At 36.7% G+C, this 26,688-nt stretch overlaps 1 protein-coding gene across 3 annotated transcripts in view; it reads left to right on the top strand.

Annotated features, from left to right (window-relative positions):
- The first annotated feature begins 623 nt into the window (after positions 1–623).
- Positions 624–26,688, top strand: part of LOC122576155 (patched domain-containing protein 3) — a 53,122-nt gene continuing 27,057 nt past the window's right edge. Inside the window, exon 1 of one of the 3 annotated variants that reach the window (XM_043746042.1) lies at positions 624–876. The gene's annotated coding sequence lies outside the window, so the exon portion shown is untranslated. Of the gene's footprint in view, positions 877–12,402; positions 12,732–26,688 lie in introns of those variants that run through there. The other 2 variants (XR_006319655.1, XM_043746041.1) reach the window with 2 other exon arrangements.

The raw sequence follows: 26,688 nt of genomic DNA, 5'->3' as shown, positions 1-26,688 counted from the left end.
TGCACAGATTAGTGTTTATTAGCGTTGCGTGAATAATGAACACCTTGCTGTGGTGTGTGCTTTCGCGAATTTTTCATTTGTTTCTATCTCTTTCTTTTTTGTCAAGACCAAATTAAATATAACTGCAAATGTAATAAAGCACTCTTCGCGATTTATTTTGAAAAGTTTTTATTTTATGATTACGGATTTAGTAAATTAGCGTTGCGAAATAGAAAAATGTTCCACTCACGGTTTGTTCGGTGTTGTATCGAGTGGATCGCCCTTCTGGCTCCTCGATCTTATTTCTTTTTCAGCATCCCTTTGGGCGTTTTGCAGTGGAAATACTGCAATGTATCGGTTTAATACTGATGAATACTTGTAACTTGGTATTGTATTACTTGAAATGATTTTTAAATGGTTTCATTTTGTAATTTCATGTATATTGCATTTGTAGAAAACTGAGAAATGAAATACGAATATGTTTAGATTATACGATACAAAAATTTTTTTACTAAATGAAAAAATACAAAATATAACATTTATAGAATATTAATTCATTTGAAATATATATCAAGATATTATTTCGTTATTTTAGTGTTTAAATAGTAACCGTTCGTTATTAGAGTTACAATTTCTCGTCTACAGTATTTTCGATTAATTAATCAAACAGTAATTCTATAAACGTTTGAATTTGCTGCGCGTAAATTAAAATTGATTCGCGATCATCGTTCGTTTTAAAAACGATCTTGCGCAGAAAACATTCCATATTCCATATTTCTTTGTTTGCTTTTGGCTGTCGATATTAAATTTATACCATCAATTCAAGATTTAATTGAAATTTTCTGTATCTTCAGGACGAGTCTCTATGTGCAGCCACCTCCACGTGGTGAGACTTAGGTAATCATTATTATTTGATATATAACTACTAATTGCATCACAATTGTGAATTATATAGCAAACAATATAAGTTAATTAGCTGCTATTGTAAACTTCCTTTACATATTATAGTTTACTATTTAAATTTACTACGAAGAGTAAAATCTTGTGAAAAGATTTGGCTCGAGAAAGTGGCAGACAGTTAAGAATTGATGTGATTTGAAAAAGAAGGAAGAAAATCATCGTATTTAGAGAAAGTCGTAGCTCGTCCCTATTTTTCGCATATGACAGCCATGGGTGCTGTTGACATCTAGATTTCTAATTGATTTCATAATGCTTTACTTGCACGGGCTCGTGCAACACAAAGCTGGTTCTAGCAAAACACGGATTATTACGTCAGATAGTCGGCATTTTTAGTATGTTATCATCCAGATTGCAATCAGCGGACGTGCATTTCTGTCGGAATTAGTGTAACTCAAACGAAGACAAGTAGGAATGAAAGTAAATTACCCTCGCACAATTTGAAGTATGTACTTAGGTAGAGCAAGGACAATTTCGGAACTTCATGGTCACATTTATCGAGTATTTTCAGTCTGAAACAACGTAATAACTAGATTGCGCACATTTATGAACATTCATATTTTTATAAATACGATTAAAGAACTCGAATCTAAATAGAAAATTGTCTTACCAACTTACCAACAATATTATCAAGAATACCATATTTTAGGTATCTCATATTTTTATCATTTTTATTATTTTTTTATGTCACGTGCATTCGGTGCATTCTTACAGCTTTAAATTTCTTTTCATTTTCAATTTCTCATAAATACATCAAAATCCGCAGTATATAGTAATAACGCCTAACACTGTCACGTTTTTTTTAAGTATTTACAAAGATTACTTTGTCGTGACGTTTCGACGTTTGCATTAAAGAAACATGAGACTATCTATTTCTTTCGCTCTCGACCGATCTGAAAGGAAGTTGCATTCTTCGTCTCTGTCGTGGAATTTATAAATCATCGGGCAAAGCTCCTCCAATTCTCCAATTTCTTCTCTCTTCTCGATGATCTCCTCCTGAAAGTAGCACAGGTATCTGGACAGGTAGAGAACGCATAGAAACATCGATTCTTGTTCTCGATACGATCATCGACACGTATCAGCCTCGCGGAAGCTGTATTATCATCGTCTGACTCCCCTTCATAAATCATTTTCTTTCTCGAAGGTACTCGGTTTTACACGGTGTCTAAAAATAATAATCGTGCGTTTTGAATGTAATAATTGGATAAACTGTCGGAAATGACACGTTGAAAAAATATAATGGAAGTTGGTGTTGATTTTGTGGCGCGATTATCGTCATTATGAGGCCCGAAGGTCTTTATATTGTTCCCCATAGAAGCTGTTTATTCTGCTGGAACGATTGTCGGTCGTATTATAGTAATCTCGAGAACGGGGATGTATCGGATTAACATAGAAAATTCGTTAATTGTGAGAATTAGAGTTTCGCGAAATATGATTTGGTTTGATTGTTATTTAAAAGAATGAGATATCACGTATGAAGATGAAAAATATCACAAGTCACATATTTTGTGTATCGCAAGCACGCAATTTTAAAATGCCGTACGGTTAGCAATCAATTTTCTATTAGCAATTTCTCTTTCTTTCTTCGATTTCGGTTTTACATTAACTTACTTTGGTTATCAACTTATTTTATGCTACTATCTTTCACTTGGTTTTAGATTACTTCGGTTTTGGTGCTAAATTCTAATTTCACTCTCAATCAGTTCTACGTCACCAGCTTCTCTTTCTCCTTTCGATTTTCGTTTTAAATTAATTTGATTTTGATTATCAATTTATTTTATACTATCAGCTTTGATTTGATATTATGTAAAGTAATTCGATTTTGATTCTCGATCAGTCTTATGTTATCAACTCCTCTGTCTTTCTTTGATTTTCTGTATTAAATGTATATACGTGATCAAAGTATCGTGAACAAACTGCCTAAGAAATATCGCGTGAACTACGAACAATATTGCGAGAAAGCCCAAGCGCCGACAGGCCGAAAGGGTCGGGAAACTCGAATGGGCCAAGCGGCACATCAATGTGTCGTCTATTTTTCAGTCGAATAGTTACGCGAAAGAAAGCGTACGTGGGGAGGGGTGTATGAGAAAAGGCAAAGGGCTGCTTAAGGGAGAAAGACGAATTAATCGGCAGTCGTTAACTAAGAGTCGAGAGGTAAATTGCCAAGTTGTTATGAATTGTAAACTATTAGTTGTGAGTTGCGGATTATCTATTTGGTTGTCTTAGTTATAGCGCATTACTGTATTTAGTTCATGTTAAATAACCATCGTTCCCTGTTTGATCCATTGTAAATAAATGCATCTATCAATAAACTTATCATTTAGAATAGAAATCATTGGAAACTTTAATTTCTAATATTTCTGAATAAATAAATCCTACATACGTATATCCTTTTAACTTTCCTAAACTTTTCCAACTTGGTAGATTTATGATCTACTTCTAAATCACACGTATGTCTCTGTATCTAATAAGTTTTCCAACTCAACTACGTAAGCACATTAACTTACTGCTTCCTTGTAGCTGACAGGCGTGGAACGGATTAAAAAAGAAACGAAAGAAAATTAGAAAATCGACAAAAATCATCTACCATTCTATTCCCATTCGATCGTATAATACGCAATCGTTGCACGTAGTATGAAGCTTAGTATACAGCTATAAGTAACAACGTGGCCTTTGTACGTCTGCTAAATAGCCGGATAGAGCATTTTCTCCGGCCAGAAGAGTTGGATGGCTTCCTGCTTCGTTCTTCCTTATCTCTAAATCGTAAATTGCTATCCTGGCTAATTATAGAGACAGAAATTCGTATTAGAAGGGCATTAATCTCTCCTCTTACTTTGTAACGTGAAACTCGCATCTCGCCGGCGAAATGATCTTAATGGACGTTAATGAAACTCGTCCAGCATTCGTTTGTTGCGTGTCACATGCTATTCAGGTGTAATTTCTCCGGTCTGAACGTTTCGTTACGTAAATTAGAACGTATTAGTTACTCGATCCTCTCGCGAGCTTCGTTTCGTGCTTCGTTCCATTGGTTTATCCTTCAACGCTGTCCAAAAATCTTCTACGAAAGATACAAAATACCGCGATATTATCGCACACATTCTCCTACAATCAGTTTCTTTTCTCACCTTGTATGTGTATTGTATATATATATATATATATATGTGGATGTGTTTGTATTTATGATTTGTCAATTTCTTTTAGTAATTTTCTCGTAGATTTGAGGTGGTATGTTAGTAAGGTGCCCACAAGAAATACTCTTGATGTTCAACAGTAAGTTTATTAAACTATTAACAATAAACAGTCGACAACTTAGGTCAACAATTAACGATTAACGATTAAGTATCAACAACAGATAACAATTAACGGTTAACGATTAACTATCAACAACAGGTAACAATTAACGGTTAACGATTAACTATCAACAACAGATAACAATTAATGATTAACGATTAACTATCAAGAATCAATAATCACGAGTCCCTACTTGTGTTTGCTTCGCTGTGACGCTTAACCTTTCGCACTTGGCAGCTCAGGTCAGAATGAATCTTTGGTTCGAAACCAAACGGATTCTTTTCTTTGTTGCCCCTCGGTATCCCCACTACGCACGCGATTATCAGATGTGGTGACGGTTGCCACGTATGCATTCTTCCGAATATTCGGCGAAAAAACCGTAGGGATATCGGTGATACATTAGGCATGCCGGCCTTACGCTTTGAATGTATAGCGCTTTGTATCGCGAAATCGTTGAAAAGTTCCGTGGTCGAGTGCCGCCACGGATCTCTGTAGGACGAACAACATTTAAGGATAGAAAATTATTAAAATGAACATTCTTCTTAACAATTTTTTCTTTAATGAAAACTCCATTTAAACTTAATTCAGACTCGACTGAAAGTTCTCAAAGGGATTCGTAGATAGAAAATGGAGCTTTACTGGCTCGGTTGTCACGTAGGAAACACAAGAAATCACGAAAATGATAGATCGCCGGTGATCTTGTGACATCAATCCACATCAGAGACCAGGCCACACACCGCGGGTAAGGTAGTAGCCAGATGTCTACATATCCTTGGCGCGTACCCTCAATAGTCTTAAGGACCCACCATGAGCCTTGGCATTTTCATAGTTAACGTCCTTCAGACCAAACAAGTATCTTTTATTTTAAGTGTCGCTTTACATTTATTGTTTACTACGGGTTGACACGGGAAAATTAGCTTTTCTCACGTTCGGTATCTTCCGTTAGCAACTTCCTCTCGAGGGCGGCTAAAACCCTTCCTGGTCCAGCAACCTTCTTATCATCCAATCGGAAGCGGTGTCTACTGCCTTCACTTTCCTAACCAAAATTGTCATCAACAAATCCGATGGTCCCGTGTCCTTAGACACACCCAGCCCTAGCTTTCGTCCGCCACAACATCGTCACTAGACTTACTTATTCTCTACCCTTAGAATAGTCAACATATCTTTACCGGTTTCTACCCTTAGACCAGTCGCGTACTTGATTTATACATACGCATCAGTGTATACTCAATTGTGACTATTAAGTGCAAAATAAAGTTTCTTTTTTATTAAAGTTAATAGTTGTGTTTCGGTTCAACCCTGTTTTTATCATATAACCCTCAAGTTTACGTGATAATCTCCTCGCGTCCCAGTTCCGACGTTTCACAAATAAGCTGAAGAAATTGAACTTTGTATATGGTAATAAAATTTATTATGCAAATCCAACAGATTGATGGTTCAATGTTATTGAGATATGTATAATTTTATGTGCTAGACTAGGTTGGATGCGAAGTAGTAATACTTGTATGTGAATATCAGTGCGTGGAAGTATGTGTGCGCGCGGCGTTTCAAAAACAAACGAACGTAAACTGTTCAGTCGGTTAACAGTCGGCTATGGAAGAAAATGGTGAGACGCGTGCAAGTGTGTATCGATGAATATCTTTGAAATCGCTTATCAAATAAATATATAATTATTCTAATATAAATTCTAAGTGTGAATTTAGTGTTCCTATACCATTATTTCGGCTATTAAGATCCAAAATGCTCAACAAAAGTGTTACAATGATTCAAAGTGTTACAAGAGACTGGGGCGAGCGCTTATTTTGGAGAGTTTTTATACTGAGGTTTTAGTCCCTTTGGAGGGGTTGTCGTCTGATGTATCTCAGAGGCGCCTATTCCGTTACTATTTGGTTATTGTTTTGATGGCTGTGGTATGCAGGATGTCTAGCTTATCCTATTACTGTTTCTGAGCGGGTGGTCTTTTTGAGCGTGTGACACAATCGTAGGTCATCTGTTTGGTAGACGTTTTACAATCAATTCTCATTGGGAATTATAAGTAAATTATTTTGGCGTGGTACTGTAACTTGCATTATAAGAGTTTATAGTATGTTTGATTCTAGTTGAATCTAATGCTTCAATCTAAAGGGTATTGTCTTTTTAATCTGCGGATCTGGTCCGTCGTGTCAAGTAATTGGGTAACTAATGGGTTTTGGTGGTTGTTAACGCTTATATTAGACCTGTTACTGAATTTCGATATTTCTTCTTTTCTGGGTATCTTAAGGTCGCGATGTATCGTTCCCTTGATAACATACCAAGGTGCATCTATCAAGGATCTTAAAGTTTTTGATTGGAATTGCTCGAGAATTTCTATGTTGGAATTACTCGCTGTTCCCCATAGTTGGATCCTATAGATCCAAACAGTTTTTAATATGGCTTTATATATAATAATAGCATTATTTTATTCTGCAAGTTTAAGTTGGAACGTCTCTGCCAATGAGCCAGTAGAATTTCTTAAATTTTGATTTGAGTTGTTTGGATTTATCTACGATGTGCCATTTCCATGTTATTCTTCTGTCCAGAATCATGCCCAGATATCTGACTGTATCTTGTAGGTCATCTGTAACAATAAAATCAATAGGGTAACTGTACGTGTAGAAACGATACATCCGATAACGAGGAAATCCGAGATCGCAATGAAACCTTTTTCTTGTTGATCCGCCCTAGCAAAAGGTTAGTCTAGAATATTCAATTTCTAATCATTGTCGTGAAAAGTAATTATCTCACGTGTGCACTTGGAACGTGCGATTCGTCGTTTCTTCGAAACGTGACTTATTTCTACCATACGATGCACAATAGAGTTTTACGTCATAAATTTCCATTGAAATTATTTCGCGAAACGCGTGATCGAATCAGTTGTAATAAGCTCTATGATGGTCGTAATTGAACTCAAAAGCAAGATAGATCGCGTCCGTCGTCTGTGCATTTATCGGTAATTTCTGAAATGTAACGAACGTACGTGATACGTACAACATCTTAGAAACGAAATTTTATTATTAGAAATTTATTTGCGATAGGGACGAGACGATGAACAATCGGAAGTTCGAATTTACTGTGCCAATCGGCGTGTGGCTTCTCAGCGAATCAATTGCGAATTGCATGGGAACATGATACGATAACGTAATATGATAACGTGAAGATTATACGGCGAGGAAAATTGCAAACAAAGACTACTCGGGAAAGTTCTGATAGGAAGTTGATCTTTGTTGATCTTTTTCCGTTCTTTATGTCATTTAACGGTTATCCAAAAAGGAGTATTTTAAATTTATTTTTCAAGAGACCCGATAAATTCACAGTGCTTTATAAGAAACGACTAATAACAATTTTAGTTACGTCGGTTTAACCTAATTAATATTTGTTTGTATAATCGACGTTCTTAATATTCTCTCGAGGTTTAAAGACGCGATAAAAACACATCGTTTACTTTCAAAATCAAACGAAAATTCATATAGTTTCGATGTGCAGCTAGTTGACAACGTGTATGTAGGTATTTTCGTTAACTGTTGGAAACCAGCATTTTTGCATCAACTTTTTTCAGAACCTCTAACTACCTTGTTATATGAGGAGAAATATTTCGTACGATTCTGCATACTACTACTACTGCATACTATATATATATGTAAAGTATTTGTTATAATATTCGTGCGAATGAAATAAATTTCTTAATAAATATTTTATATTATATATATATTTTACTTTATTATATATATATATATATATATAATAAATATTTCGTACGATTCTGCATACTACGCGCCTTGTTGCGCATTTAAAATTTCCCATAGATGGATGAAAATCCGCAGTCTTGTTGCGTTTTTCACCTCGTGGCGTGGTCTTGAAATGTTTCGAACATGATCGGTTGAACCGAATCGTAACGGAGATCGTGATCGCATCCATAGAAAGTCTGCCTACGCTCTCGTGTAAATGCGTGTAAGCTGGGAAGGAAGTATCAAACTAGATAAGCGCAGCAACGTTCATTACTTCCGTCTAGCGTGGATGCTGCGCGTTATATTCGTTCGTCCGCTGTGAGATTCGTGAATTGGTCCCTTTCTAACGCATTCACGCAATCAGCCTGATGAATAGACACGCCTTCCCAGCATTTTTTACCCTGCCACTTCCTCCCTTGTTTCTACGAAGCCAGTCGGCTCTTGCAAACAAACGCGCGATAAAAGGAACAGAGAGTGTAAAGAGGCGAAGGCGAAGAAAATCTCTAAACAGAGAAGGACTTCTTTGAACAAAAGTAACGTACACTGCGGGCAGATAGATTTTACTTTTTTATTTTCTATGTTTTTACGAGCTTGGTGTATACGTCGTTGTTTTGAAGTTTGAATTTGCCGCGCCAATATCGAACATTCAATTCTGGTCATATTTGTTAATTTGTTCGCTATGTTGATTATCAATTATATCAAAGAGGAAGAAATTTTCGAGAAATCGGTACGTTCGATGTTAGGAAGATTTATAATGGAAATGTGACGCTCCGTTGTCGTGACATTGACGCATAATCAGAATATTCGTGCGATCTTCTTACGTGAACCGTAAATGTAGAAAAAGCGTCACGAAGGTTTCTACAAACGTAAAATTAGCATTTAGAGAAGGTTAAAGACGTTTCCTGTTCCATTTAAGTAATTCCTTGATACGTAAATTATTTTTAAGAGTTTCGTAAACGTAGAAATTATAGCAGCTCCGTTCTAAGACCTTTCGAATTCCAAAATTAATCATTCGTGCAAATCTGGAACAATGGAAGAAAATAGTCCTTGAAAAGGTCTGTCGAATGATATAAACGATATTTTCGAACAGCTACGAGCAGTAAAAATTGTATTATGCAAAACTGCATTTAACGCGCACCGATCTATAATCCTAATAACAACGAGCTATCGATTTCACATAAATACGTCTCAAAATATAAACTGTTACCTATATCTTCCGTTTTATTTGATTTTCTTATCTAAAAAATCTTATGTAATATATATAAAATGTTTTAGTTTTATACGATCAAACTTCACCAGTTTATTTTATGAATAAAAGCAAGAAAATATTGTATAATTATTTACAATGAGGTCTTACCGATCTCGACGATAGTTGAATATGTCGTACGAATTAATATTTGCTACAACTTTTTCCTATACATATTATCCACGCTCGGTGTCAGTTTCCGAGCTCTTCATGAAAACAATTTGGACATTTTTACTTCGATGTGCGTCGAATGTCGCTTATGTTTTGGTTCGACTTATCGCAAGCACGATTATGTTACATGCGCTGACCACGATGAGTTTGTAATCTCTCGTTTCAGTTTGTAAACACACTGACAGAGTGCACGCGCGAGAAACAGAGAGAGAAGATTTTTAGTCATGTATAATAGATTTTATGTCCGGAATGGACAGTTTGGCCATCAAGCTGTTTGATTTGAGTGGAAATCAAAACTTGCAAGTCAAACGTGGCATAAATCGATTGAAATCAGATCGAAAGTTATTTAATTGCTAGCTAGCTAGCTTGATGATCTGTATCGAGTTAGATTTAAGTTAGTGCAGTGGGTTTAATCCGGCCAACATTTCCTATGACGATGAACCTGACTAAAAATCTTCTCTCACCTTCTTCGAACATACTATAAACTCTTATAATCCAAGTTACAGTATCACGTCAAAATAATTTATTTATAATTCTCAACGAGTCAATTCTCAAAAAGTCTGTCAAATAAAAAAAAGAAAAATACCTTCGAACTCATCGCGGCCTGAGCGTGTAGGCAGATACGATACGGAAGAAAGTTGCTGGTTTACTGAATTCTCTCGAAGAGCTCGGCAAAATTACATTCTTCTTTCTCATCTGCCTGTGTTTAAATAGCGAAACGCGAAACGATATATAAACTCATGGCTGTCAGAGCGTGTAACATAAACATGCCCGTGGATAAGTTTAACCCAAAGCTAAGGCTGCATCAAAGTAGTCATCAAAATAAAAATGTTCAGAATATTTTCATAAATGTGTCTAAAAAACTACGGTCAACCAGTATTTATATGCACAAGAAAGAGTTGTCCAAAATATTGATTTCTACAACATATACAAAAATTATGGAAATCGTCCATTCTGCAAATAATTACCAAAAAACATTAATTATCCATATCTCATCCACCTCACCGATCGCGACACATCTTTGAATACGTTGTCGACCACGTGATTCTGAACAACTTTCTCTCATACGTACAACTGCCGTTCGTAGTTTGTTCCCGAAATATTCGCAAAATACTGGCGTTACCACAACAGTGAATTCTGCCTGTAATTCTGCTTGTTCGTGACGACGTATGCGTTAGTATTGGTTACCTTACGGTTAGTATTCGCCTCACGCGGTCGGATAAAGTTACACCTAACTCAAACCTAATCCTTATCTTTTGTTTATGTTTTACATAAGTTTGGATTAGGTGTGATTTTATCCGGCCGCTTCACGCCAACCAACACTGACGACTACGCTGTCACGGACAAGCACGATACAGGCAGAATTCGCTGTAGTGGTATATATACACCCGTCCTTCAATTCACTTTTTTTATACGAGTCCCTTTTTTACGCCGTAAATTATAACAATTTACGCGGTAGTTTTCACGCGTGATCTCAATTTGCACGGCCGGAAAATATATTTTCCTGGAACTTTTAAATGTAACAAGTGTATACGGTAACTTATTCGACGATGTTGAAACGCGTCTGTGCCGTATGAGATAAGGGTAAAAGTACATTACGTTGCATTGGTCATCATATGTGTGCATATTTTTTCTTCTGTACATATGTATATATTTATAATTATAATAATGTATATAATTATAATATACATGTAATATCGTTTATCTCGGGGTAATTCAGGTGATCGATTCTGAAGTCTGAAAATCGAGTTTATTGTGAAAATACTTAAATGAAATACAGGAGTAACCAAGAATTAATAATTAATAATTAAATTAACTAATAAGTAATAATTAAATAAATAACAACCAATTAATAACAGTAAACGATAAATAACAAGTTCCGTTCGAGAATCGATTTTCAACGTCCTGAGCTACCGATCTTTCTCCGTCAATCTTCAATGTTTTAAATAATTACTCTTTCCTCTGTGATCTTGTCTATCTCTGATGTTGCTCTCTGTCCGTCCGTTTGGGAAATGAGTGTCTCTCAAAATGGCTGTCCGTAAAACAAAGAAAGTCGCGCTGTCCGTGAAACAAAAGAAGACGTACTGTCCGTAAACCGAGAGGGTTCCTATCACACTTAAACTCTAGGGAGTTTACATATATAATTATAATTATAACAATATATAGTATTTTTGCGAATACCTAGGAAATTACAGTCAACCGACGGTTATATGGAAGGAAAAAGTTGTTGAAAATGTTGGTCTCTACGACATATTGAAAAATTATTGAAATCAATGAGACGGGTGGGGGTATCTGTAATCACCAAAGCGTTGCACAAACATAGGACAGCAGACGCTTTATGAAAAAGGTACAACAGAGGACGAATACAGTTATGGAAGACGGATTGGTCGTGTAGGGAACATGTTCGGCCCGCGAGATCGCCGGATTTCACACTGTCAGACTTTTATCTATGGGGGACAGTAAACGGGACAGTATATCGTGCAAAAATTGACTCGAGACGAGAACCGGTCCAAAGAATTTGCGATGTATTCAGCGATCTGAAGCGGAATGAGCATGAAATTCGGAACTCAATCTGCCGGAAAGATATCAAGCATAAAATCGAAACGAGGTACTTGCAAATGGAGGCATAAGGAGCTGACCCAAAAACGGTTAGTTTTCGTGTTTCTTATGTAACTTCGTTGTTATAAAGCGCCTACGGACTTACATATAATTTATATAACATCCCTTTCTTGTTTCTCCTGGCAAAGAACAAGCTGGAGAAATTCGATCGTTGGAAAGATTTAAGAGATACTCGGTAGTCAAAGTGTTTTTCTGCTACGGCTCGGCTTAAGGGAAAGTTACGGATACGCCCTTTTCGCTTTACGCGGCTGGATTAGCGAGACGAAAAGCGTAATTGGAAAAACTCGGAACGAAGGAAAGCGAAGAATCGCGGTGGAAACGCGCAAAGTGGGGCGAGTCGCGTCGAGCGGTTTCGAGACCGAACGAAAGTGGACGATCGCGGCACAGTGGCAGCTGGTGCGAGGAGCTTCGAAGCGCGCGGCGATCAGTTCGAATTGAGCGTTTCGCGACGAAGCAACGAGAGCAGCGGCCGCGGTTTCATCTTTCTGTTGTGTGTTTGGTGTGTTTTGTTCCCGATTGTTCGCGTCGTCGACGATGACACGCCGGTGCCCGATAACGTGCAGGTGAAACGTTCATACGAGAGGAAACCGTGTTCTACCACTCACACTTCCGGTCTATCTATCTGGTCCACCCTGAGGATTCGACGCGGCGATTTTCCTAAACGACCGGCGACTCACGTGGGGACAACTTTTTCGATAAGAAGGTCCTGATCGACGTGCAAAAAGGTTCGGAATATCTTGTTACGATATGTCGAAGAACCACAGGATAACATTGTTATTTCATATTTAAGGGAAATGTTACATAATTAATATAAAGAGCGTGGTTTTTATGCGAGTTTCTTTCTCTTTTCTTTTCTTTTTTTTTTTTTTTTTTTTGAGGATATAATCGAAAGAGTAAAACTTAGGCGAAGAATTGTTTTATTTGCCAAGTATTATAGAAAACGATGCACTTTGGGTATTTTATATATTAGGTTGTTCCAAAAGTTTCTTTCGTTTTATAAGGAAATAATAGATGCACAACATCTTTTATTTTATATTATTTTATTGAATTATGTATGATCCATTTAGTTCCATTTCTATTTTTACGATCGTACATAATCCAGTGAAATAATATAAAACAAAAATGTTGTGCATTTATCTTCTTATAAAATGAGAGAAACTTTTGGGACAATCTGATATTTTACATGTTCCGAAGTTTCGGACAAATTTCTAAAGCGGTCCATAGCTTTCTCAAATATTCTCTATTTCAAATATTAGGCAATATTCTTTATTCCAAATATATATGTGTATATGTTTATATTATATTTATGTATATTATGTTATATACAATGTATAATATATCATAACATATTATATAACACATATATTCTATATTTCCCGAATATTCAAAAACTTATTCTAAAGCTCTAAATTTCCCCCATATCCTATGTCGACAAATATTCAGAAACTTAATCCAAAACCCAGAATAAATTTTTGCAGAAATTCAAAGTTTTCTCAAATATACGAACAAAGCATAGCGTATTTCCCAAATATTCAGAAGTCGTAAAAATTTTCTACAGGGTCGCAAAATCCTTCCAAAGTTTTCCTATCCTCCCAAAAATTTCATTTGAAAATTTAGAATTTCCCCTGATTAAAGATTTCCACGAGGTCCCAGAATTTTCTATCGCCTCTGGAAGCTTCCCAGCATTTTCTATCGCGTCCCGAAGCTTCCCAGAATTTTCTAACGCGTCCTGAAGCTTCGCAGAATTTTCTATCGCGTCTCGAAGCTTCCCAGCATTTTCTATCGCATCCCGAAGCTTCGCAGAATTTTCTGTCGCATCCTGAAGCTTCCCAGCATTTTTTATCGCGTCCCGAAGCTTCCCAGCATTTTTCATCGCGTCCCGAAACTTCACAGAATTTTCTGTCGCGTCTCGAAGCTTCGCAGAATTTTCCGTCGCATCCCGAAGCTTCCCAGCACTTTATCGCGTCCCGAAGCTTCCCAGCATTTTTCATCGCGTCCCGAAACTTCACAGAATTTTTTGTCGCGTCTCGAAGCTTCGCAGAATTTTCTGTCGCGTCTCGAAGCTTCGCAGAATTTTCTGTCGCGTCTCGAAGCTTCGCAGAATTTTCTGTCGCGTCTCGAAGCTTCGTAGAATTTTCTGTCGCGTCTCGAAGCTTCGCAGAATTTTCCATCGTTCTCCAAACGCCCGGCAGGACGTCGCAAAGTTGTCAGTGAATTTTCCTCCAAACGCACCTTGCCGTTCGTACCAGCGTTTTTCTATAGAAGACAGTCGGCTCGCCGCATCTCAAGTATCATCAAGTCGCCATTAGATTTAATGTACTCGATTGTTCTTGTTACGCGGCGAAGGTATGCAGCTGGATGTTGGATTGTGCATCGCGGCGACGGGTCAATCAACCGCGGGTGTTTATACCCCCTTGAGCGACGGTCCCCGTAACAAACTGTTGACCTCGGTACAGAGGGGAACTTGCGAATCACCGAGTCGAGGGGACTCTATTTTTACATCGTTTTTTAAACCTGTGTCGTTGTTCGATTCGCTCCTGACACCATCCGTAAGTCTACACCGATTATTAACAATCAACTCTAGATCCTGTCACCGTTTGATTCTGATGAGCGATAGAGATCCAAAATAGCGAATATTCTAAATATCTGCTTGGCAGAACGTCGATTTTTACGAGTAAAAATGAATCTCTATTCAAACGGAAGCCAGTTACCAATGAATGCGAAGGAAATTTCTCGAAGAATGAAACGATTAGAAAATATTAATCTTTAATCGTCTCGATTACGAATGAAACCAGTATGAATGATTAAAATCTCTTTTTTGCCACCAACAATCGTTATCAACGACGGAAGCTTAATTTTCGTTACTAGGTAACGTCATTACCGTAATCTTTCTTGGTTACCAATAACCACTGTCGATATCTCGGATTTTATTTTGGTTACCGGTCACCAGTATCAACGACAAAACATTTTCTCGTTGTATTCGACTATTGTTGAATCTTTATTAACATTAATTAATTAATTGGTATTATTCATTGACAATATAGAGAAAGCTTAATTATAAATCTTATGTATTTTGCTAAGCAAAGAAACGATATGAAGATATCTGAAACAGAGAATAGAATAAAAGATAGTGTAATACAATAGTGATACAATTGTATCAAGTTCTTTTTATGTTGTCATCGAATGCTAATCATCAGTAATGTTAAGAACGATTACCAATAGTCGAATGTAAGCAAGAAATATTTTCGTCGTCGATAATGGTTATCGGTAAGCCAAATAAAATTCGGTCTATCGATAAAGGTTATTGATAACCAAAAGATTCTGCTTACTTATATCGATTATTGGTAACTAAAATTAATTTTGGTCATTTCTAACGGTTATTCGTAATTGATATTTTTTAATCAAAGATATTAAGTCGATATTATTATATAGATATTTATTATAATGATATTAAGTGTTATGACGAATATACTCGTCATCAAAAAGTAGTTAAAATTTGCTGTTTAAAATTGCGACTTGTGCTATCGACAATTATCAACTAGTTTACTATAAATCGGCACATTCGATGTTAAGAAGGTTTATAGTGGAAATGTGACGCTTCGTCGTCGTGACATTGACGCACAATCGGAATATTCGTGCGATCTTCTTGCGTGAATGTAAATTTAGAAAGAATGTTACGAAGGTATCCAGAAACATAAAATTAGAATTCAGGTAAGGTCAAAGACGTTTCTTGCTTCATTTAAATAATTTCTTGATACGTAAATTAGTTTTAAGAGATTTATAAACGTAGAAATTGTAGGAGCTCTGTTCTAAGACCTTTGGAAAATTAATCATACGCGCAAGTCTGGAACAATGAAAGAAAATAGTCCTTGCAAAAATCTGTTGAATGATACGAACATATTACGTGTTTTATACGGAACATTTTGAAATTTCATTAGCACGGTACAGTGAAACCCATTGTAATGATTATTCTGATTAAGAATTTTGAAATTAAATGTATTAATTAAAAATCAAATTTAAATGTACGCGGAAGTTGCAAGATATTTAGTTCGAGTATATACGTTGCAGAGATCGCAAAAGTATTTTAAACATGCAATCTCGCCCACGATATTTCAATAATTATTAACAACACCTATGTGTTGTTTAAAGTGACTATTCATACAGTATATAAATTTTTTGCTAACACGTAAGTTTGCAACTTACAAATAAATAAATAAATACCTTTCAACTTTCGTATACATTTCCAGAGTAGATAAAAATTTTGTCAATATAATCTTGGCAGTCGCGTTTCGTTACGCTGCCAATCAGATAACAAAATGTTTTATACGGAACGTACAATATGCGCATGAGAATTTTCTCTGGCGACTGTACAAATATTTTTGCCAGTTGCTGTATCTTGTAAATTGCCGTTTTTCAATATTTCCGTTTCATTAGTGTTTTTCCATGAATTGTCGTTTTATTTCCAGTTATCAAATAGCAAACAGGCAACAGTTGTTCCGGAGGAAAGTGTATTATGTCGTGAACGTTGATGACGCGCAATGAAGTACGAACAATTTCATTTTTACCGCCATTCGGAATAGACACGATGACTCTGTGCTCGCCTCTCTGAAACGTAGTTTAACTCTAGGGGTCTTGAATGGAGAATAATCTACTCTTTTATTGCTTCTGCAGAAGAGAAACATAAATTTCAAACGCCTATTGTAAACTAGCTAATATCCGAACTGAGTTCTCAAAAAAAAAAAAAAGCTAGCAAAATTTCTACTGATTCTGCTTTCGAAAAAATTCTGTAGTATGGTAGTTATCGATCCTACTAGTTTACGTTTCGATATCAGTTTACGTTTGATCAGTGCAATGTTAAAACGGTTATCTGGAATCGTAATTTCCTTGCAATCATATTTTCTTCGAAACAGCATAACAATCGGGAAATTGGAAGGGTTTTCACAACACTAGCCGCTTTCACGGCAAAGCACTTGTATGGTTGTAATAATAACGACTATATCGCGGTCGGTTAGGGACGTTGTACAAGCCTCTGGAAACAGGTGCCTGGTTAATGGCGCATAAATTTCATTCGATCGTATAAACCATTGGCGAATGACCAAGATCGGTAGAAAGTCTGAAGCTATTGTTCGAATATTGATATTGGAAGTCACGTGGAACTTGAACCGTAGCTGTACAAGCTTCTGGTACTTAGCAGAGAAACTTGAGAGTTACGGTATGTAATTCTCTTCTGTTTAGGTGTATACGAAGTAATTAATATATGTAATTAAGCGATAGACATTTCGTGTTAAGATACGTGAACGTACACGTATGCTGCGTTACATTTCGATTTATGAAATTTTGTCTATTCTCTGCCCTTTCTTTCGCCCCGTTTTTCCATTTTTCGAGATACGTTGAGATATTGAAAAATCGTAAAATTTTAATCAATCAGGATAAACGTGTTTTCAAGCTTGCAAGCAAAATTATATCGTACAGTATATTGTATCGCGATGATGACTAATTATTTTTAATTAAACGAGGAAAAAATAGAGCCAGGCAAAAATGATAAAACTTCAGTCTCTTTGATTTCGAAATGGCAAATAGAAATTAGTTTTAACGAAGGAGAGTAGTGTTAGTTTCTATATTAGATCACCGTTGTTTATTAATTAATTATATTTTTCTACTAAAAGAGAAGAAAAAGAGAACTAAGAAACGAAGAGCAAAATCGATAGAAAGGTTTACGTTCTTGCGACTTAATCCTATTTAGACCTTCGTTAAAAGGAATAAAATTTGTGGAAAGTGAAGAGAAGGGGAAAAAAGATAAAAGGAAGCGAACGGGTCTGTCCATTGTCGCGAAAAACGAGCCTCCTCGCCATTTCCCCTCGATGGAGCGTGCTTTCAAACCGGAAGAGATATCGGAGAGTTTAATTTATCGATCGTAGGGAATCGGCTCGTGATGCTGGGGGAAATAAAACGACAGGAGCACGTACATTCGAAGAAAGAGAGAGAAACTCTTTCTATAGCTTCGTTTCGTTAATTTGAATAAAGATCAGTTCCTGTGTAACAACTATAAGTAAACGTAACACCTGATTACACATCAGTCACGTGTTGCTGACTTTAGTGACTGCTGTGTTATACTACCGCGTGCTGTATACTGCACCAGCAGAGTTAAAAATATCACTGCAAAAGCTAATTTGGGATTTTTAAGTGACTCGTTACTCTCTTTATAATCTTCGAGCTAAAAGTTGACAAAGTCGAATCGAATTTCGGATTGGCCCGTCTTTGTCCTTTCAAAATGGAAATACCATGCAATTAATTTTTGACAGAAACGAGATTACGCTTTTTAAAGAAGGTCCAAAAGATTATTACGTTCACATTACAGTAGAACTGTTGTTTTCCTCGCGTTTGTATGACCCGATGGATGTTGAAATGGACGAATGGACGTTGTATCTCAATAGAGATAAAACGTTGATAATGTTTCCAATTATTTGGTTTTAGTATCCAACATAATGTACTTTTGTCCGTTATATTACTATTTATATTTTACATCATATTAGTTTGTCCCGAAGGTTCCTTTCGTTCTGTTCTATTAACATAAAGACCACAACATTTGACAGATTAGATTTGATGTTTGTATAAAGATGCGTTGTTGTAAAAGACGTTTGTTGTTTGTAAAAGAAAGACACTTTTTGGACAACCTGATATTATATAATATGTCGAGTTATCATTGGGGATAGAGTTTAAAGAATCTTCATTTGGATTAGTCGTTGTTATTATACAATATAGATGATAGTTAGTGGTACAAATATGATTACTACAGAATTTGACAATTAACCGTGACGATTAGGTACTCGAGCTAATGACAATAATCTTAGGTTCAACGGGATAGCAAATGCGCTTTCTTCCAAAGTCTAAGTCGAACTGAACTTACTTGTCCACAGTCCAAGTGGAACTCCCTCTTGTACTTTTCTGTGTACCTTTCTGTACCCCTCAGGTCAACTCTATTTTGAAGGAGAGCTATACAACTACTCCATACCTCTGTTAGCTAAAAACATCTATCCCGTGACCGTGGCTTCACTTCAAGCTTCAGATGTCACTTCGAGCCCAAGCCTACCGTCGGGCAAACATACTCGGATTAAATCATAAACAACTACTTCTAAGTTTTATTATTTAAGAACAGCTATAATAAAAAGTCTAGACTAAAGTATTGGAGATTTTCCCAAAATTCCAAAAGAAAGGCCCCGATGTTCTTTCATCTCCGACATCAGGAATCTGCCCCAAACAAAGAGACGCGAACGAAGAAAGAGAATAGCGGAGTGAAAATACAGAAAACGTAGTGGAAGGAAGTAGATAGTAACGGCAGGCGCAAAAAGATGTGGCGGAAGATCAACAATTTTTTTTATTTGCTACAACTTGTCTAAGCGAATTAATCAGACTATGAGTACGATACGAAGCGTGAAATCGATTACACTCGCACAATCGATACTCTTTTTCCGTTCTTTCATAGAATGCAGCCCACCTTGTTGGGCTGTTACGACCAGCGGCTTCAGCGATTAATCAAACAAGGCTATCCAGGCCTCTGGTTCACACTGCACACACAACTTTATCGTTTCAACGTTGCATAAACCATAGTTAACAACAAAGGATCGAGTCGGATGAGTAACGATCGCGATGGCTCTCGCGCGTCTTTCGCGATCCAGGCTGTTTTTAACGTTTTCTTGCGCGGGAATTAAGTAGAAAATCATCAAGCTACGACTTGAATTTTGAAACAGTGTCTAAACGATTAAATTATATCCTTCAAGTTCCTTTTCGTAAGCGAAGCGTGAACTCGGTAGAATTTAGTAATCGATGTCTGATTGTACTTCCACCTGTTCTTACGCTTCTCGTTAGTCTTTGTTATAACGTTATTATTAGACTGCGGATTTTTATACAAGTTCGTATTTCCGAGGATATTCTTGGAAAATTAGATCCTCGGTAGGAAATTCGGCGTTGTGCAATTCTCTGCGCTTCCAAATTTCGCGCTCTGGATAAATGATATCTATGGTATTAGTCTTATTTAATTGAAAACGTTCCAGTAAAATTACAAAATAAAATAGACGTTTCAGTACAACTTAATTTTATATTACAACAGCTACGCACACTCCGCGTTCGACGAGTATACTCGTCATATTCATTGCTTTTTGCCACACACTTCTCATTTTAGATAAAGAGATCGGCACAGCTAACTGGTGAAATAGTATAATAATCAAAAGCAATCAGATTTCGAGAACAATTCTAAGCCAGAGAAGCTTTTTCTCTCTTCTAGAAAATTTGATGTTTGTCCCTGGTACAGTATCTCATTTACGAGAAGTTTCCGTGTATGTTACAACCCGATAGATCGTCTAAGACGCGAGTTAGAAATGAGATGCGTCGACGCAACTTTAGTTTGCTCCGTAATTAACCAGTTAGCTGTGGCGACTTCTTAGAAAAGCGTGTACCTAAAATGTGTCGCATTGTTCACACGATATACAGTTTTTTCATAATAATTAAAATCTTTTTATTTGTTCGTTTTATTTCGTCTTGGCCTGCCAATATTGAAAACATCTTAAGATTTACGAATATACTTTAGTTCTCACTAAAATCGCAACTTAAACAGCAAATTGTAGCTCCTTTCTACACACGACGAGTATACTCGTCATAACAGAAAATATTGCCATTTCTTCGTGACGAGTATACTCGTCATAACAGAAAATATTGCCATTCCTTCGTGACGAATATACTCGTCATAACAGAACATATTGCCATTTCTTAGTGACGAGTATACTTGTCAAAAACAGTTAACTGATTAATGAGTCGAGATACACGGCATCTACTGGCCCTAACATCCGACAAACCTAAATCGATCGAACAAAATTCCATAAACGTTGCATGCGCGCGTCCAGTTTGCATAATCGGATTATGCCACTTGTGTAATAGCGACCAACCCGGACATCCGGCTAACGCATGCTCCGAGAGCCGTGAACAACCAAGAAAGTGGGATTTTGAGGAAAACGTCGATGAATTTTAGTCTGCTCCAGTGCTTTCGATGCAATTTTGCACCGGGAAACACGGAAACTCGCTGCGCTTCGGGGCCAAGCCGATTTTCGCCTTGTTTATCCGCGTGATAGCGATCTATATGTATAGCGACCCGAGCACGCGACGCAAACCGTACACGCGGCACTTCCTTCATATCGGAATTATGTAACACGTGTCTGCATGGCATTTCATAGGGAATAGAGACATAAATACGACGATGATGACACTTTCCTGAGTGCTTGTTCGTTGCGACCATAATCCTCGTTGGAAAAGACACTTGGGTCTCTGAAATTTATTATACCGGGTGTTTCGTTCTGACGTATGAATTCCTCGTCTTTCATACGACGAATTAAAGTTGAATTATCTGACAAAGTAATAGTATCTCGACGTAAGTAAGTTAATCCCTTTTATAGGAAATATCGAGATGGACCGACGTGTTTAAAAATATATGAGTACATTTTCAAAGGAATAAAGTTGACCTTGAAATCTTGCGCCACTATTGCAAAAAAAAAAAAGAAGATAATTTGCACCTACGATGTCCTGCATGACGTCGGAAGAAACAGCTTTCATTTTCCCTGTTTTTCAACGACAAAACGTTTCTTTTTCTAATTTTGATCCTTAATAACGATTAATTATACTTTAATTATACTTAATTGTACTCTAATACTACTCGCGAGGTATTGTACCGTTTCCAGTTAAAATAAATAGTCTGTGTGTGCTGGAGTGATTAATTGAGAAAAGAAATTAGGAAGATTGGAGAAAATATGTGGCAGTCAGTGAATAGGAAATTCTGGGACAATATCATTGTAAATCGTCGAGGCAATTAATTATGAGTAATTGTGTAAAACGATTAATTATGATCAACTAAGCATTGAATTAATTACGAAAAGAAATTAGAGGATACGACAGACAAAGGAACAATCTCCGATGTTCTGTTACGATAAACAACGAACGATCTTACGCTTTGCGAATTAATTCCGATTTTGTATATCTCGCAGCTATAAACGTCTGTTTGAACGCCGTATAAAAGACACTGTAGCTTGTACGAGTTTTACAAGCTTTACAAACGTGTGCACACGCCAACTTCGCACACTGCTGCACGCTCCATGTTTACGTACACGCTATACATTATATTTGCTCTAAACTGAGTGTCTGGTGAACGTGAAAGAGGAACGGTAGAGAAAGACCAGTGGCAACGATCAACCTGGTAGGCCGCCTTTAAACACTTGCACAGGAAAATTGTGTCTAATTAGATTCAATTAACATCTATCCTTTCACAATGGACGATTATCTCTCTTATTGTACAAGCTTCGTTCAACCGCTTTATCGGTTATTTGTCTCGATCCTTCGAGCCTGTAAGACTCGTGTAAACATGATTTATCGTGAGCGTAGAAACGCGACAAAGACAGACAATGGGCCGTAAGATCAGTAGAAAATTACCTTTGGAATAATCTGTCGCTAATAGAGGCAAAGAAGCACAATTGTCTGTTTTAACGAGCGTAGAATTCACGCACACGTCCTTGTCCTCATTTTTCTACGATTGACCCATGGATTTTGCAACGCTTTACCGGATAACGTATAAAAAAAGGGCACGCGACTGCATAATTTTGCAGCCTGTGATCGGTGCACACGTATCCAGCCTGTTCTCGAGGTCGATCTATGCTTCATGATCCGATTTGATCGCCAGTCGTATATCTTTCCTTATCGATACGATGTGGGTCAAAGGTGCGATTTACCTTTAGGGTTACGTCTCATTCGCATTAGTTCCGAGTCACAGGATTTAGCTGATCGACAGCTGCAACTGGACTGCGCCTGTGAATTTCATTTGGCGTTGTATCACGTCTGGAAAACGAACCGTTTAACTCCAGCGTTTCTGTAAAACTGCGATTAAAACGAATGCCGGAACTCAGTTAAACTCCGTATAGAATCTGAATGAAGTTCTGTTATAGGTTTAAATTGACTGATAATTAGGGTTGGATATTGTCTGAGGGGAATATTTGGTGTAATTTAGGCTTACAGCTAGAGTCTGTACGTGTGTGAGTAATGTGACTTAGTATCAATTGCCTTACTTAGAATTAGGGTCTGACCTAAAGTTGATACTAGGTCTTAGATGAACTTACAATTAAGAATTTCTCTTATGATAATTTATCCAATAACCGACAGTTGGAATAATTTTCTATCTGAAGGGAAAGAGATCTCGTTTCTCTGAATTGCCTCTTCGTTCTTAAAAGTCAACTTTTCTTTTACTTTTCTAATTAGTAAAAAGCGAATCGATCGATGAAACATCTATTGGCGACATTTTCGAGGCAAAGTGGAATAACCGTGGTGGTCGTTAGTGGACTAATGTCATTCGCTCGAGAACACTTCGTTTCGCGATCGCAATCGGCTATAGATCGTAGTTCCATGCTGCTTTGACGTCACGGCGAATCGAGCAACGTGACTGTCGTTGATAATCGAGCAGGGAAACGCTTGTCCGCTAACAGTTTCGCCTGATTAATGGCTCTTCTTCCCTGCTCATCCATCAAACGTATGTTCACAGGTGAATTGTTGCCTGTAACTAAAATTTCAAGGCCTGGCGGACTGATTATTATCAGTTTTGTGGACGATAAGACGTTGGTCACGTATTGCAATAATTACACCTTAATCGTCAAATGCTTCCAATTAACAAAGTAGAGTAATAGCAACGACCTGCTTAAACGTTGTAATTAAGAGATATTTCATTTAGGTTCTTTAAACAAAATTGGAAAAATATATTTCCATACCACCATGTTCATTATCCATCCATCCAAAATTATTGCTGCAAGATTTCTTGGTTTCTCTATCAACCGGTTGGCTAGGTTCGACGTGTATACTCGTCATTGTTTGATTTTAAACCTGTAAGGAATTTTTCAAACTAAATTCCACTTGACATTTTTTCACGATTAGTTTTATGTACATTTTCCTGAGAAGTGTTGAAAAAATGACAGTGTTTCGCGTTCGTGTCTATCGTCACGTTCTACAGATAGTGATTGAGTGTGTGAAGAATGTAAATGGCATAATGAGAACCGTGCGTGTAATTCTTGATAGTTTGGAATACTTTCCTTGTCTCGTGTTACCGTAATAATCGCTATCTTCCTACCAGAAATTTCATTGTACAGGACGATCCATTCGTGTAACTACATAGTTGTTCTATGCTCGAGTGTCTCTCTAATTGAAGAAGCACGCGTTTCTTCAATTTCCTGTACACGTTGGATAACGTTTTTACGCTTGTGAATGACAAATTTATAATCTTTGTAAAGGCAACCAGAGAAATAGAAAAACAGAACTCGTATCATGCATATTCTGTTCATTCTTGCACCTTGAAATGTTCCATAAATACATAAACAAACATTCACAGTCATTATGATTCCGATTGAAGCTGGAAACCAATTTGAATATATATAGACGACACAATATTTACTACAAGTTTTTACGTTTGTCAATTACGGAAATAATGAAGCACACAGAATTTATTTAACATTAGAGCTACCGATAGTTAGCACGAAGTTATTTCTACCAAAACCAATGAAAATGACTGGTCTTTAAAAAAATACCTAATAATACAATATTTTTATATTTATTAATTTATTACTTTCTCACAGAAGGAATAACATGTTGTGTAGTACATTTTTGCTGCTATTATTAATCCATTTGGGATCCCTGAACGAGGGTTGACACATTTATAAAATTGTAGATCCAGTCATTTTGACTGCCGTGGTATTTCTAGCGTTGGCATCTAGCGGTCCAGCGATCGATCCGGAATTTTCCTGATAACTGATATCGTCATATCGAATGATACGCGGTAAAAATTTGAAAAACGTGTGGCAAGTTGTAGAAAACGAGGAAACTGGCTAATTGGGCTTCGATAAACAGATTGCAGCACCCTTTTACGCTTTGACAAATACCAGTCATTTTGACTGCTGTTGATATAAGTAGTCTTGATACAAAATTATTTTGAGTTTGAATATATAAAAAGGAAAATAAAATTCATTATATTATTCTTTTAGTTATCGTTGCGAATTGTCATTACATCATTGTTGGAAAAAATATAACATGAAGTAGAAGTTTTAAAATAAAATTGTAGTATGATGGATGAGGGGCCTGGGGGGTGTTATGCGGATTATAAACAAGCGGTTGCTGAGCATGTATGTAGTGAGGCTAAGACAAAAGACAAGGGGTTGCTAGGGGACAATAAACGAATTAACAGCCGTACGAGTGGAGATGTCAGAGAGTACGAATTGCGTTGATGGGAGTCGTCGATTAATTACTTAGTTGTGTTAATTATTATACGTTTGCTATGATTAGTTGATGTTTAACATTTTCTGTTCACTTAACACCTGTTCAATTTACTTATCATGAATAAACTAATTACTGTTGTTAAGATACTACAAAATTGTAAAACCAGTCAATTTGACTGGTGTGGTAGTTATAGTGTTAAATATTCAAATTACCCATTCAAGTATACATTATATGTTAAATAAACTTCGGTATTCGGTGGAAGCGTACTTGATACTATAATAATATAATAATATAATAATAAAAAAGGTTCTGTTAAAATGTTCTGTAAATAATGACTACAAGATAGTTAGCTACTTGTTCTCTGTATTAATTTTTTTTATTAATAATATGCTCGCAGCAGATACCTTGCGACATCCATATACATTTTCAGATTAGTTTCAAATTCTATCGCCATAATTATGTCACTCGTGTCTCCTCGCAATATTAATGAAATTTCAAAACGTTTTACATAATGTTTTATATAACACACTACATATATATGTATATGAAAGTTTTTCTTCGGGAAGTTTGAAATACTTTGCTAAGCGCTGTAGATGAATACAGGGAAACCGTTTTATCAGACAAAGTGCGCGATTAGAAACGATAATAATCGCTGGCTGCGAAGTAGGTAAGTTGGATCAAGCGGTTTCTCATGTTTAATTAAAACGAAAGCCACAATCTCAGCCACTTCTCTGCACTTTGTCTGATCTGTATGCGTCTACGATTGTAATATCGTTCTCGGAGCAACATCTCTGGAAAATTGTAATTGTTTCTTTCGATCGAGATAGTTTTGTGTACGTTTTCGATCATCGATTGGAACGTTCAGGAACCTGAAAGCAGGGGAAAAACGTTGTTTGCGATGTTCAGTACAGATGCAGATAGTGTAACAGGATCGTTAGAGGCAATTAAAATTTCCGATTTTCACTTCTAACGAAGAAAGTGCCGAACGAATTACGCGCGTTAGTTTCTAAAATGTGCTGCGATCGAATTATTATATCGCGTTACCTATCGATCTTATTGAGTCGAGCTGTGATTTCGAGTAGATTTTGCAGTTTTTTGGACTGCCAAAGCTACCCCGGACTTTTAGAGATTCGTAGAATTGTTTCCAACTATTTGGTGAAATTTTCTGAATCTACCGAAGGTCTTCGGAAGTCTTCAGAAACTTTCAGACGTCTTCGGAAATTTTCAGAATCCAGAGATTCCAGAAGTCTTTGGAGACTTCCAAAAGCTTCTCAAGAGCTTTTAGAAATTCTCCAAGACTTTTAGAATCTTTCAGAAACCTTTAGAATTTTCCTTACACTTTTATAGAACGTCAGAGACGTTTCAGAATGTGTCAAAGACTTTCAGAATCTTTCA

This window comes from Bombus pyrosoma, linkage group LG16, assembly GCF_014825855.1.
Source record: "Bombus pyrosoma isolate SC7728 linkage group LG16, ASM1482585v1, whole genome shotgun sequence".
Taxonomy (NCBI): Eukaryota; Metazoa; Arthropoda; class Insecta; order Hymenoptera; family Apidae; genus Bombus; species Bombus pyrosoma.
Note: the sequence above shows the minus strand (reverse complement) of the source record. Positions and strands in the feature narration are given on the sequence as shown.